Source organism: Antechinus flavipes, chromosome 2, assembly GCF_016432865.1.
Source record: "Antechinus flavipes isolate AdamAnt ecotype Samford, QLD, Australia chromosome 2, AdamAnt_v2, whole genome shotgun sequence".
Classification (NCBI taxonomy): domain Eukaryota; kingdom Metazoa; phylum Chordata; class Mammalia; order Dasyuromorphia; family Dasyuridae; genus Antechinus; species Antechinus flavipes.
Window position 1 is genome coordinate 295258203 of NC_067399.1, and position 13379 is coordinate 295271581.

Below are 13379 nucleotides of genomic sequence, written 5' to 3' on the forward strand. Positions count from 1 at the left end.
CTAACTGTATGGCTGTGGACAAGTCATACAAACTCTTTGATTTAAGTATGCTCATCTCTTAAATGGAATGCTAATACCCTCCTCACAGGAAAGCAGTGAAACTCAAATGAGACAATTTATGGAGATTACTTTGTCAATTTTAAAGTACTACATAAATTTCAGCTGTTATTATTATTACAAACCTCTTAATACCTTGTATCCTTCAATTCTTACAACTAACGAGGTAGAGAGCAAAGGCATTGTTATATCAAAGGAGTTAGATGAAGTGTCACAGATCATTAGAAACGGAGTTAGAACTCGCTCAAACTGAGGTCTCCAAGCTGCAAGTGCAAAGCTTTTTTTATTCTGTTCTGGCAAACAAGTCGGAATCATTTGCTTGGAGTGACCTAGTATGTTAGAAGGATCAGTGGTCTTTGAATCAGAAGGCCTGAGTTTGAGTATTGAGACCAATACTTGCTAATAGTGTGATCCTGGAAAAGTCAAAAAACTTCCATAAGCCAATAATTCCATAAATTAGAATTATCTGTAAAGTGGCGATGATAACCCTTATTACCTACCTCACAGACTTGTGGAGAAAGTGTTTTGTAAAGCTTATGGCATCATTCACATTATTATCATTATTGGAGGACACTCACAATGGCATGATCATTGCTGAGGTTAGATGAACTAATCCAGCTGAACCAGTCCTGAAAATTTGGGCTTCATAGACTCTATACACTATGAAGGTGAATTACCTGAAAGGAAGCAATTATATCTAGGTATTAAATAGATGAGGTCTACCACTGAATAAGTTATTTTCAAAATAAGAGCCATTCATATCCCAACAACCAAGAGCATGTAGGTTCCCATGGCTTTTGAAACATTTCCTGAAGATCACAAGTAACTAATATTCACTCATAAATAGTCCTAGCTGGATGAGACCTTTAATCATAGGCATGGAACCATTGAAGGTTACAGCTGGATGAGTCCTGAGAACATAGGATGTTAATTTGGAAAGAGCTTAAGAATATAATGTCAGAACATAGAAGAGACCATAGACCAGAGATATTGGAGAGAACTTTGAACAGAATACTAGAGCTTTCATTTTTCTTGTGTGAAAAGGAAGCCTAGAAAAGTGAAGAAATTTGTTCAAAGCCACATAACTAATTAGAAGTGAAACAGATTACAACCCAGCTCTGAACAATTAAGTCTAGCATTCTTTCTATTATACAATGATACCTGATTGGACCCTAAAGAACTCAAAATATCACAAAAGTCTGGGTAGATTGGACAAGAGGCAAAGCTGGGTTCTGCATCTTCCCATCAATAGTTTAGGATAATAAATTTAGAACTAGAGACCTAAAAAGGTATCTTGTTTACAAAAGAGAAAAATATAGTCCAGAAAGTTTAATAATTTGTCCAGGATCAGACAGTATTTTCCACTTTTCCAAATCACTGTACAAATTACCTCTTAATCAAAAGATACAGATGGCAGTTACTTTGTGGAAAAGAAATCTCATTTACTAAGGCTTCAGACAAGGTATATATATATATATATATATATATATATATTATATATATATATATATATATATATATATATATATATATATATATACACATATATATATATATGTATATATATATATATACATATATACACACACACACACATATATATATATATATACACACACATATATATATATATATCTGCAATCACATAAAAATTTTCTGAGCAAAAAGGGATCAGGAATGGACAAAGTTGAAAAAATCTTGGGCCACTGGATAGAAAATTGCTCTTAGAGCCAGAAGAATTGAGTTCAAATTCTGATTCTGGTACATATTGGCTATGTAACTTTAAGCAAATCACTTAACCTCTTGGTACTCTCACAAGTTACTCTCACAGGACTAAGAAAGATAGTGAGGGTACCAATCTACATTAGTAGAGAGAGTTGCCTAACCAGTGAAATAACAGTTTCAGGTCCTATCCATTTTTAGGCCAATGGATTTAGAGATGGAAGAAACCTTAGAGACCATAGACAACCCCCCTCATCCTGATCCTTTAGTGATGGTAGATTGTGGATAGTTTGTACTTGTTCTCTACAATTTGATGTGGCAGACTATCCTGTGACTGTTGTTGAGAATTGTTTAGGTTCAGTTTCCAAATGTTATTTCCAAATATTCTTACATTCATTGCACAAAAATAGTAAAGAGCATGGTCAGATCATAGGAAGTTCTATAAGTGATGCTAAATACTTTTGCCTATCAAGCCAGATGTTTTTACAAAAACATACTTTTAGAATAATAGAGATTTTTTTTAAAATCCTCAAACCCATTCTAAATCCTTTCCTCAAGTTGTCAGTATCAAAGTCTGATAATTGCTATTAATCAGTGGTTAAAAATGGCGTGAGCATTCTCCTCACCTAGGTCTTGAGAGTCCACAATGCCAGGGCCCCTGAGAGTCACAAAGTTACCAAATATCAATGTCAGGGCTTAACTTTAAACTTTCTGACTCAAATTTCTAAAATTATCTTAAACGAAATTAACAAATTCTTACAGCTATTTCCACAATCTTGGATTCCACATCTTATGGCTAGAAGGCAGTAGTTGAGAAGAAGGTGATCGTTTGGCTAGGTAATATTAAAAAATAAAAAAGGCCCAAGATTCAGATCTTGTCTTTTCTTTTCACAGTCAACCTTTTGGTTGAAGCCCTTATCATATTTTAACTGAATTATTACAATAGCTTCTTAATTACTTTCCCTGACTCCATTCTCTACACTCTTCAACCTTTTGTTCAGAAGACAGGCGTCAAAACCCTTCAGTGACTCTATATTGCTTTTAGTATAAAATACAAATACCTTAGCTGGACATCCAAAGCTTCCCCCTAGCTATCTGCTATCTACTGTTCAGTTTTATTCTACTCTTCTTCACATACTCGGTGCTCTAGTCAAATTATACTACTACATTTTTTTTTCATGATTTTTCTCTTTCCCTTAAACCAGACTATATTCTTCTTCATTTCTGTCCACTGATAATCTTTCCTTCATTCTAAACCCAGCTCAGGTATAACTTCCTCCAAAAGGCAAAAAGAGATAATGGTCATAACTCTTTATTTTGCTTCTACCTTCTTTACCAAAGAGAAAAATTTTGGGACTACAAGAGACAGAACAAAAAAGATAAATAGGGAAATATTGAGATAGCCTCTAACTAATTAATCAGTAGACCTAGATGAACACTATCCCAGGATATTGAAAGAATTGGCAAATATGATTGTTGACCTTGTCACTGAACTGTGAAAAAGTAGACCAGGTGGGAGATTAGATTATTAGATTAGAGAATGGCAAAAGCTTTTCTATTATTAAAGAAAAAAAGAGAATGGAGTCTAAAAATTATAGGATGGTGAGTTAGCTTTGATTCTTTGGAAAAAATAATTCTGGAGTTATTTTGAAGGTATACTTAGCAAATATCTAGAAAATGAAATAGCTAATGCAAAAAATCTACTGACTTCATTAGGAAGATTTGAGGAATGTACAGATATAATTCACTTAGATTGTTAGACAACATTTGGCAAAGTAACATGTTATTCTTATGGAAAAAATGAAGAGATGTGAGTTTCAATACTAGTAATGTTTTGTGACACTTAAACATGTTGAATTGCAATATATACATTAAGTGCAGCAAGGTGAATAGAACAATAAGGTAATGGAAACTGAAAGCTATGAAACTAGAAAGATCCAGCCTAACCCCAGAGATATGAAAAAGTACCTTTCTCATGTCTTTGCAAAGGTTGTAAATAATGGGATTATATATAAAGTCAAAATTTTTTGATATGTTGGTTAGTTTTGCTCCTCTTTTTCATTCTTTGTTATAAGAGATTATTTAATAGAACAAGAGACATAGTGACCAAGACTTGAGAAATTGTGTTTAGAGAGTCTCAGTATTCTGTACACTGATCAGTAATCGCTAGTAATAGTAATCACCAATGGTTCAATGCGATCTTGAATTGTTTTCAGTGGAGTATCTCAGGCTTCTGTCCTTGGCCTTGGGATATTTTAACATTTTTATTACTTACTTAGGAAAATCTATCAAATTTGTAGATTATACAAAGCTAGGAAAGAGACCTAAAAGTTCTTGACTGGTTTAGAATATTTTATTGAATTGAATAAAATGAAATCTAATAGTTATAAGTATAAAGATTTACCTTTTTATTAACAAGTATGAGATGGGAGAAAAATTAGTACACAGCCATTCATCTTAAGATCTAGAGGTTTTAGTTTTAAATGGTGTGCTCTGGCAGTCCCTCCCCTCTCCCCTTGAAAAAAAAAAAAAAGCTAACTTAAGTTGCAGTGAGAGAAGCAAAATACATGAGAAATGCAAATTATAAGAATTCTAATCCAGGAAATGACAAATATAGCAGAAGATGAGAATAATTAATGTTGGAGGATCTGTAGAAAGATAGGTTCACTATTGCACTATCTGGTAGGAGCTGTGAATGGGTCCCACCATTCTGGAATTATTTTTTTAATATTACCTAGCCAAATAATCTATGTGAACTGTATGACTAAAATGTCTATATCATTTGACTCAGAGATCCCATTGTTAGGCATTTCTCAGAAGTAAGTCAATGATATCATGAAGGATTCCACTGATGCCAAAATATTTAGCTACATTTTTTTTTACAGTAGCAAAGAATTAAAAACAAAATAAAATGCCTGTCAGCTGTGTAATAGCTAGCCAGTGGTGGTACATGAATGCAATGAGTTAATTTCTGTGCCATAAAAAACAATGGATGTGATGAATAAAAAGAGCAATGAGAAAATGTCTGTGAAGTGAAGCAAAATGAAGTAAGCAGAATGAAGAAAATAATATATACAATAACTACAGCAAGGTGAATAGAACAATAAGGTAATGGAAACTGAATGCTATGAAACTAGAAAGATCAAGCCTAACACCAAAGATATGAAAAACCTTTCTCACGTCTTTGCAAAGATTGTAAATAATGGGATTACATGTAAAGTCAGAATTTTTTGATATGTTGGTTAGTTTTGCTGAATTTCCTCCTCTTTTTCATTCTTTGTTATAAGAGATTATTTAATAGAACAAGAGACATAGTGACCAAGACTTGAGAAGTTGTGTTAGAAATTCTCAGTATTCTGTACCCTGATCAGATCATATACCAAGCTTGGTGTTCATTTCTTTGGGCTGCATTCTAGCAAGGATGATAATAAGTTAAAGAGCATTCAGTGGAGAGTGACCAAGATGGTCAAGATCCTCTATTTGTGAATTAAAGCAATAGGATTTTTAGCTTGAAGAAGAGGAGATAGGAGAGGATATATTAACAATCTTCATGAACTTAAAATTCTTTTGTTTAAAAGATGTAATAGATATGCTTTGTTTGACTTCCAAGGACAGTATCATGTACAGTGGGCAGGTTTACAAAGCTAATTTTAAAAAAGTTGATGGAGGGCAACAGAAAACTTCTTAACAATTAGAGATATCCAAAAGAGGATAATCCTTCCCCCACCTTGCCATCTTTCTACTCTCTCTGTGAATATGTATAAAATGGACTCCATTGGTAGTCTGGTGAAGCCTTTAAGTTTCTTCTCAGAATAATTGGAGGAAATTCTAAATTTCAGTTAGAGGTTAGTGAAAATAAAGATGTAATTCTCTTCATATCCAAATTCATAGACCTTCTATTCCTGAACCCAGGTTAAGAATCCCTATTCTAGGACATTATATCTTGTGTTATACTTATTTTATTTTATTTTATTTTATTTATTTTCCTATTAGATGATAAGTTCTTTTAGGGCAGGAATAGTGATATTTGTTGTCTTTTCATTTTTACCATCATCTTCATTTCCTATAGTAAGTGCTTAATGTTTACTGAATTTAATTAGTGTTTGCTGAACTTAACTAGTCCAAAACACCTCTATCATCATCATTATCATAATCACTAACATTTCTATACCATTGTTCAATTTACAAAACTTTCCCCCACAATAGCCTCATGAGATTGGAAGTACAAGCAATATTATCTCCATTTTATAGATAAGTAAACTGTGCCATTAGGAGTTGAAATGGCCTGACCAGAGTCATACAGCAAGCTGAGATTCAATCAAATAAAATCTCATCGTATTTATTAAACAGCTATGTTGATTTCTGGCCAAGATGTGTGCACAATTGAAAGCAGACACCTCCACTCCTACTTTAATAAAAAACTTAACATCAGACTGACTGATGAACAAGAAATCCAGTGAAAAACTATAGTAAGTGGCTTCACCCATTACAAAACCACACAAAAATTTAGCCAGAGGCAATAGGAGAGGAGGCCTCTATCAAAACCAGCCCCAGACCTAAGACAAAGAAAAAGGTGACCTTCCACTGTGACAAGACACTAGCCAGGGACACCTTACCTGTAAAGCTCTACATCCAGAGGAAGAAAAGCAGATAACAGAAGTGGTCAGATACCCATAGAGTAGTAATGGATACAATCAAGAGTAGTAATAACCATTCCAGTCTCAGTAGCATTTAGACAAAGACATCTGAACCCTTTTCCTAGAACTCTTTTTGAGATACCTTCAGGGACTCAAAAGATTTAGCCTTTTAAACCTTGAAGATGCTGGGGAAAGGGTGTAAATATGGCAGGTAGCAGTCAATATAGAAACCCAAGTTTCCAGATCCAGCCAGTCCAAGCAGGGCAAAAGCCCCAATTCAGGAATTAAAGATAGATAGATGTAAACCAAAGAAGATACCAATTATTATAAAGAATTATAATAAATCCAAAGATACCTAAAAGTCTAACCTAGAAGGAAAGAGTAACTATAACAACTGCTAGTAAATACTCACTGGGAAAAAAGTATTTTCAACAAGGACATTAATATCTAGTAGAAATGAAATGAGAAAATGTACTAAATGCTCCTGTAGGAAAGAATTTGAAGGGAAATAAATAGCTTAGAACAAAAAGTCATCAATTCTTATCAAGTGATGAATTCCTTGCACATTAGAATAGACCAAACAGAAATCAATGGCTTTGCGAGACTTCACGTAAAATTAGAAGAAAAGCAAAAGCTTTTTTAAAATGCCATAATAAACAAATTAACTGGAAAAAATTCAAAGAAAGATAATCACAGAATTCTCTAGAAACTATGATTCATGTCTTAATAAATCATAAGTGAATATCTCCATGATATAATAGAAGGTGAAGTGAAAGTAGAAAGGATCCACCAATCATCTATTGAAAAAAAATAAGAAAATTTCCAGAAATATCAGAGCCAAAATCCAGAGCTTCCACAACAAAGAAAAAAATATTACAAACATTCAGAAAGAGAGAGGAATAAAAAAAATACAGATTTAATAACAAGAAAACTGATCTTGCAAAAGCTAAGTGTGGTCCTAAAGCAGGAAAACGATCTTTAAATGGAACAGATCACTTTTAAACATTCCTGATAAAAAGATTAGTGCTAAATAGGAACTTTGAAATACAAACACACCAGTCAAGAGAAATCTAGAAACATAAATACATTTCAGCAATTTAAAAGATCTAAATGATCATGAAGACTAATATTCATTCTATTAGGAAGAAAAGAAACGTGTTCCTTAAGAATTTTAACATCTTCCAAGTTTATTGAGATAATTATATAAGAAAATCAAAGCACCTGGGAGGTAGATTACTTCTGTTCTGAGGATTTTAAGAGGGGAAAGCCAAGCGTATAAAAGAATATGTTAGTATAAAAAGGAGGAAGAAAGGATTTAATTGATTATTTCTTATAATTGGAGTTCATTAAAAGAAGCATATACAAATACAGATGAAGGGATAGAGGAAGAAGATATTAGATGAACCTCATTCTGTTCTGAACCAGACAAGAGTGATGGTGAACATAAGAACATTAAGCATTTGATATAGAACTACATAAAATCTGACATGAAATGCTGTGGAGTTTTGGAAGGAGGCGAGTTGGAGGAAATATAATGGGAGTATAATTGCAAGCATAGCGAACTTCCTGTTCTGAGGAGGGGACTAAAAGGGGGGAAAAAAAGAAAAAATATATAGATATATAGATATATGGATATATGTGTATATGTATATATAATAAAAACGAGATTAAGTGCAGTGATGCTTGTCAGTTGAGGGAATAGCTTAATAAAATGTGGAATAGTAATGTTATTTTGCCCAAGAACTAGCAAAAAAAATTAATTAAAGAATCCTGGCAAATATGAACAAATGCAGAGTGAAGTGAGTAGAACCAGAACACTTTATACATTAACAACAGTATCAAGAAAAAACAAATTTGAAAGACTCAAGAACTCTGATTAAAGTGATGACCAGCCATGTCTCCAGAGAACCCATGATGAAATGACAGCAGTACCTCTTACCCTAAAAAAGAAGAAAATAAAAAAGGAGTCTCTGAAACATTTTTCAAGTGCATATAGAAATACAAGGAAGCACAGATAAGTGGAATAATATTGAAAATAACAGGTTGAATTTATTACTTTTTTTCAAAAAAGCAAGCAATATGGAACAGATACATTTCTACATATTCTTTTTGTTTTCTGATTGAGGCAGCTAGGTGGTGAAGCGTCTAGAGCATTAGGCTTAAAGTTAGGAAATTTTGAGTTCAAGTCCAGCCTTCTACATTTAATAGCAGTGTGACCTTGATTGTCATGTAATCTCTGTCTGCTTCAATTTCCTGAGGGACAACAGTAGCACCTACCTCTTAGCGTTCTCGTGAGGATAAAATTTAACATTTGTAAAGCACTTTGTAAATTTTAAAATGCTATATAAGTGCTAGTTATTATTGTTATTATTATTATTACTGCTTTGTATATAGAAATGTGTTTTTTTCCCCTCTGTTATGGTTAAGTTCAGAATAAATTTTTTTTTAAATTATCTTTCGTGTACAGAGCACTATGGTAGGCCCTTCCAAAGGAATAAAATTTGGCTCACACATAGTGTCTATCACCTGATAGTCAGGGACATATAGTCAGGGACAATAGACAAAAACAAATAATTACAAAACAATATTGCATAATAAGCAGATGTACAAAATAAAATGGTGCAAGTCTCAAGGAAATAGGGATGACTGGGAAGGCATTATGGAGGAGGATAACATTTATCTCCTAGGCAGCTACATGGTATAGTGGTAAATAATCCAGCCCAGAGTCAGGAAGATTCATCTTTGTGAGTTCAGAATCTGGCTTCAGATGTTAGCCTGTTTGCCTCAGTTTACTGATGTGTCAAATGAGCTGAAAAAGGAAATAGCAAACTACTCCAGTACCTTTGCCAAGGAAACCCCAAATGGGATCATGAAGAGTAGAACATAACTGATAAGTAACTAAATAACAAAACATTTAAGATGATCTTTAAATCTACATAACACATTAATAAGTAACACAGTTATTGATAAAGTACATTTATTGTTTTTCTGTCTGTCATTGTTCTTTCCGTTATATCAAAATGTTGTTTTTCTACTTTCAAAAGAAGAAGGCCCTGATGATTCTCAGGCTAATTAATCCTCAGACATCTCCTAGAGAGATGAACTTTCACGAAGGCCCTCCTTTCTGTCTGAAGTGACTGGGAAATTTCCAGCTCTGAATTCCCCACTGAGTTCTAAGCCATTCATTCATTCATTTTTTTTAAACATTATGCTGTTTCTATCCAAATTCAATAACAGCTGATTAGCTCCATGTGGAAATTCATTAAGTTAAATAAAATATATCAAATTAGCTTGCCATCCAATTAACACAATAGTCCCTATGACCTCCCCCCCCTCCCCCCCCCCCCCCCGCCCCAGATGAAGGAGGTAATTCTTTTGTTCTTTTCAAATGTTTAAGCAGTAGCATGGGGTTATTTCTACATGGAGATTCAATTTACAGCTTGTTATTTAATTGTATCCAACTCTTTGTGACCTCATTTGGGGTTTTCTTGGCAACGACAATGAAGTGTTTTGTCATTTTTTTCCAGCTCATTTTACAGATGAAGAAACTGAGGCAAACAGAATTAAGTGATTTGTTCAGGGTCACACTGCTAATAAGTATCTAAATTCAGATTAGAACTTGGGAAGAATTAAATCTTTTGGACACCAGGATTGACACTCTATGTTCTGTGTTAGCTAGCCTCCCTAAGCTACAACTACTGGCCCTTATTGCAGCCTATTAATTAAGTGAGGAGATTCATTAGAGGGGGGATCACAAGATTAGGTCAAATGACATGGGGGACTTTGGATGAATAGCATGCGATGAAGATTAGGTCTTACTTGCTCTGGCAGGATGATGTCTGTTTTAGGTGGTCTAAGAAACTTTCTCTTTAAGGATTTGGTTTTTCTGGAAGGCTCAAGAATATAAAAAATGTGGTCTGGGTGAGATTGTTGTTCTTGACTCATGGCAGAATTTCTACCAACCTGCAGGACATTTTTCTGACCCAGTATTACTGCCTAAGCAAAGTAGTATCTATTTTAGTTTTATATGTTTAGTCAGTGCTCGGTGAAGTAAACTCATTGTCATTATCACAAGATTTTCATTGAATTCCATTCCTGAACCTAAATAATTAGGCTGGCCTAAACTAGATGTGACTGAGCTAGAATATTTGCCATTAGTTGGCAGAATTGGATCATAATAACTTTGTAGTTATATATAACATACACACACACACACACACACACACACACACACATATATGTATATAATATCATGGTTGATGTGGAGCATAGGCAGTGTGGGAAGAAAGGTAATCTTAGGTGATGGTATGAACAGATATAGGGGTCTAGTACTGTGTGTTTGTGGAACTTTAAGCTGCATAGGAGGATATCTCTCAATAAGATAAAAAGGGATTGCTCCCACCCATTGAATAAACTCTACAGTCTTTAAGAAACTTAAGGGAAATATTTACAGACATAATGTGATTAGAAAAGTTAAAGAGAGACATAAAATATGAATTATGATAAATAGAATGTATATGTTGCTTCAAGGTTTCTAAAGCACTACATAGCTATTGATATCGCCTCTCCATTCTTTATCTACTCATTTGCCTCTCTGCCATTTCTCCTCCTCTACACACCATGGTCCTTAATAAGGAGAATAAAAATGACTGCAAAAACTGAGATTATTTTAGTCTTGATAAATATCTTAGAAAAGGTGTATCTCTAACAGATAGAAAATGGAAGTAAATTACTTTGTGCATTCAGTAATAAAAAGAGATACTAATATGCTTTTGATATTTATACACTGTTCCTTGAAGGCAGAAGAATAGTTTTGGGATGTGGTAACAGCACAAGAGAAAAAGGCAACAGGAGTGTGAGAAGTGACTGTAGGTGACAGGTGGGAAGCATGGTCTTAGGGTTTCCCCCTCTTTAAGTACTCATTAGAGAATGTGTTGAAAACCATCTGTATCAAGGTTATAAGGGAAAAGAATGAAAGTAAGAAGTGCTACTGGTAAAAAGTCTTGGACTTATCTTACTATCCAACTCCCTTTTCCCTCCCACACCCAGGGGATTTCCTCCAAAGGGAGCTTGCCTAGTAGTTGGGCTTTCAGACTTCCCTCATCAAGGAGTTGGAAAGGCTGCAGAAGAAGTTTACCATCAGCTATTTCTGGACTCATTAGTTCTGGAACCTTAGAGAGGTCAGAGATGATATTTACTTTAGAAAAACCTGTTAAATCGCTTAGTCATCCTAATGGAAAGTATACTTTGTTCCTTTTTAGGTGGCTGAGATGGTTCCCTATAACTGTCCCCACAGAGATGAATTTTTCTCTTATTAGTTTACCAATAGGTTAGGTGAATTGAGATAGGTGAATTCCTCCCTTTTTTTCCCTTTCCCCCCTTTTTCTCTTCTCCTCTCCTTCTCTCTCCTCCCCCTTTTCCTCCCTTTTTCCTCCCCTCCTTTTCCTCCTTTCTCCTTTCCATTATCTCCTTTCCATTCTCCCCTTTTCTTCCCTTTTCCTTCCTCCCCTTTTATCCACTCCCCCCATCCATGACCAGCCTATTTTGGGAACAATTAAATTCTGCCTTCTGGGAGGAGCCCCTTCTGAATAGTATGTATTCCATGATAAATGATTGATGTTTGTTCCCCATTAGTCTAAAAAGAAAGCTTAAAAAAAATCTTCAAGTCCTAAAGTCCACATTCATCACCACAGTATTTTAAAGGCCCCATTTATCAAGTTACTGGTAAGCCCAGTAGTCTTTCTCAGCATAGTAAAAGACTGTTTCTGGTCTGATTGGGCCCTTGTTGCTACAGAACAGGTAATTCAGGGTGATGCTACTATTCTTTATCCTTGTCTATTAGGAGTCAGGTGATGGAATATCATTTGTTATGAGATGGATAATGCACAGGAGATCCCATAATTAAACTGAAATAGTATATTCATGTCATGATGGCGACTGTCCAGGCTACTGAGTGGTCCTGGTGAAGAGGGCGTGACTTGGCCAGACGCTGAGACTAACAGACTCAGCCTTCAGCTTTTGTGCTCACTCAGTGTGCCCATTTATAAAGACATGGATCAGGAGGAAAGCTTTCCAGCATGTTAACGGACATCTCTGCCTGCTTCTTAAGAGATATATGGGACTGGACTTGAGGGACCACTGAGCCCATAACAGGCTATGGTGAGGGATCAGTGGAATGATCTGCCAGTTGAATGACTGACATGTATTAGAATTTAAAGGAAAGAGCAGAAATGATCATGAGGGTAGCTTGGTGGTGCAAACAATAGAGTGCTGGGTCTGGAGCCAGGAAGACTCATCTTCCTGGTTTAAATTCAGTCTCAGATGTTTACTAGCTGCATGACCCTGAGCAAGTCACTTAGCCCTGTTTGCCTTTGCCAAGAAAGAAAACTCCACATAGGGTCACAGAGAGCTGAACACGACTGGAAAACAACTTGTTGTTATTGTTGTTGTCCTTGGTTCTCAAAGTTGACCATGACTTCAGAGAGGTAATGCTATGACACTCAAGTGAATTGGATTTAGGTGAGGGAGCTCTGTGCCAGGTCATCTGCTTCACTTTTCCCTCTGGAGCCATCTGGGTCCAGTGGCCAGATGCAGATCAGGATGATTGGAGACGGCCCTGGATCAGTGGGAGATCTTGGAGTTTTTAAACTAAAGTCTTCAATAGGTCTCAGTTTGACCAAGGCCACACTCATTCAGTGATTAAGGTAACAGCAATTGAGGCACTTAGTCCAAAAACAAAATCCAAATAAGTAAATTAATAAATCTGGGAGAGGAAGACTTAGGGTTTCTGATCAAAACAGAAGTAATTGCTATTTATATTTAATCGGAGTCAACCAGGACCCAAGAATGACCAAATGGGGCCAACCCCTGGGACCCATTCATAGTCAATTAGAATTAGACTTAACAGCAACTAATATGATCTTCATCTCTCTGAATGGAGTACATGGGTCTTACTGAATCATC

The 13379-nt window shown here is 35.2% G+C and overlaps 1 long non-coding RNA gene across 1 annotated transcript; it reads left to right on the forward strand.

The window, feature by feature from the left end:
* Window positions 1–1745: 1745 nt before the first annotated feature.
* LOC127549393 (uncharacterized) lies at window positions 1746–8532 on the forward strand. Its single transcript, XR_007950571.1, has 2 exons — window positions 1746–3664; window positions 4871–8532. It is a non-coding gene; the product is annotated as an uncharacterized LOC127549393 (long non-coding RNA).
* Window positions 8533–13379: the final 4847 nt, after the last annotated feature.